Below are 2,658 nucleotides of genomic sequence, written 5' to 3'. Positions count from 1 at the left end.
TGGGAATATGACTGGGTATGTAAACTCTAAGCAATCAACCTAGTGCAAATATCAATAATATGGAAATAGGTCTTGATCAATAATGCATATAAAACCCAGTGGAATTGCTTGTTGGCTACAGGAGGGTGGTGGGAAGATGGGAGGGAAAGAATATGAATCATGTAACCATGGAAAAATTTTCTTAAGTAATAAAATTAAAAATAATAAAAAAGGAAACTATAAGTAAATTAAGTGAACATAGAATTGTATTCTTGTCAGATCTATGGAAAGGAAGGAATTTAAAACCAAGCAAGAGATAGAGAGTATCACAAAATATAAAATGAATAATTTTGATTACATTAAATTAAAAAGATTTTGTACAAACAAAACCAATGCAACCAGAATTAGAAGAGAAGCAACAAATTAGGAAAAAAATCTTTATAACAAAAACCTTTGACAAAGGTCTAATTACTCAAATTTATAAGGAACTAAATCAATTGTACAAAAAAAAAAATGAAACCATTCCCCAACTGATAAATGGGCAAGGGACATGAATAGGTAATTTTCAGATAAAGAAATCAAAACTATCAATAAACACATGAAAAAGTGCTCAAAATCTTTTATAATTAGAGAAATGCAAATCAAAACAACTCTGAGGTACCACCTTACACCTAGCAGACTAGCCAATATGATAGCAAAGGAAAGTAATCAGTGTTAGAGGGGATGTGGCAAAATTGAGACACTAGTGAATTGCTGGTGCAGTTGTGAGTTGATCCAACCATTCTAGAAGGCAATTTGGAATTATGCCCAAAGGGCTTTAAAAACTGCCTACCCTTTGATTCAGCCATACCTCTGCTAGGTTTGTACCCCAAAGAGATAATAGGGAAAAATACATGTACAAAAATATTTGTAGCTGTGCTCTTTGTGGTGACAAAAAACTGGAAAATGAGGGGATGGATTGGGGAATGGCTAAACAAATTGTGGTATCTGTTGGTGGTGGAATAACAATTGTGCTAAAAGAAATAATGAACTGGAGGAATTCCATGTGAACTGGAATGATCTCCAGGAAGTGATGCAGAATGAAAGGAGCAGAACCAGGAGAACCTTATATACAGAGAGGGATACACTGTGGCACAATTGAATGTAATGGACTTCTTTACTAGCAGCAATGCAAGGATCTAGGACAATTCTGAGGGACTTATGAGAAAGAACACTATCCACATCTAGAGAAAGAACTGTGGGAGTAGAAACAGAAGAAAAACATTTGCTTGATCACATGGTGTGATGGGGATATGATTGGGAGTGTAGACTCTAAACAATCACTATTGCAAACATTAATAATATGGAAATAGGTCTTGGTCAATAATACATGTAAAACCCAGTGGAATTGCTTGTTGGCTACAGGAACGGGGAGGGAGAAGGGAGGAAAAGAAGATGAATCATGTAACCAAGGGAAAATATTCTAAATTATTTAGTTAATTAGTTAAATAAAATACATTAAAACTGTGGATGAGATAGAAAGCCAAGATAAATTGTATTTTATTTGTTTTGGTCTAGCCATCTCAGTCATGTCTAAATCTTCATGATGCCATTTGGGGTTTTCTTGGTGGAGATTCTGAAGTGATTTGCCATTTCCTTCTCCAACTCATTTTATAGATAAGGAACAAACATGGTTAAAAAACTTTCCCAGGGTCACACAGCTAAGTAAGTGTCTGTGGTCAGATTTGATCTCAGGAAGATAAGCCTTCCTGATTCCAAGCCTAGCACTCTAACCTTTCAGTCACATTTATAAATTGTCTGAGACCTACACACCTTGTTTCCACTGGTAGCTGATTCCCATAGATCTCCATTACCTAGTAGGTTTCCTGAGCTGCTCTTACCTTCTATATTTGCTATTTAGCATGCTCTAACCCCACCTCCACCTCCATGCTTTAGGTAACCAGAGCCTTCACTTCCTCATAGTAATGTTAAGGAAATAAGAATTAGCTTCTCCTTCAAAAAGTTGGGAAATCAGATTCCTTTGCTTTCTCTCACTTTTTTGTTGTTCATTTGTTTCAGTTTTGTCAGACTCCTCACGACCTCATTTGGGGTTTTCTTGGCAGAGATACTGGAATGGTTTTACATTTCCTTTGGTAACTCATTTTACAGGTGAGAAACTGAGGCAAACAGGGCTAAATCACTTGTACAGGGTCACCCAGTTAATTAAGTGTCTGAGGTGCTTGCTTCAGTAGCACATATACTAATATTGGAATGATACAGAGAAGATTGCCCCTGCACAAAGATGATATGCAAATTCATGAAGCATTCCATATTTTTAGGGGAATAATATAAGGGAAGGGGATGGGGGTGGTGATTAAAAACAGAACACTGGTGTAGAGGGAAAGAGTGACAGGAGAAAGGGCAGGATTAAAAGAGGAAATCAAGATGGAGGGGGATACACATATGGTATGTATTGTAAATGGTTATGAATGTAAATGGGATAAACTCACCCATAAAACAGAAGTGGATAGCATAGTGGATTTAAAACCAGAATCCTACAATATGTTGTTCACAAGAAACACATTTTGAGGCAGTTAGATACTCATAGAATAAAGTTAAGAGGCTAGAACAGAACTGCTGGGCTTCAACCGAGACAAAAAAAGGAGTAGCAATCATGATTTCAGACAAAGCTAAAGCAAA

At 36.4% G+C, this 2,658-nt stretch overlaps 1 pseudogene; it reads left to right on the top strand.

The window, feature by feature from the left end:
- The first annotated feature begins 2,194 nt into the window (after window positions 1–2,194).
- LOC123248113 lies at window positions 2,195–2,295 on the top strand (annotated as a pseudogene).
- Window positions 2,296–2,658: the final 363 nt, after the last annotated feature.

The sequence above is a fragment of the Gracilinanus agilis genome, chromosome 4 (assembly GCF_016433145.1).
Source record: "Gracilinanus agilis isolate LMUSP501 chromosome 4, AgileGrace, whole genome shotgun sequence".
NCBI classification, from domain to species: domain Eukaryota; kingdom Metazoa; phylum Chordata; class Mammalia; order Didelphimorphia; family Didelphidae; genus Gracilinanus; species Gracilinanus agilis.
This window is presented reverse-complemented; position numbering and strand designations above follow the sequence as displayed.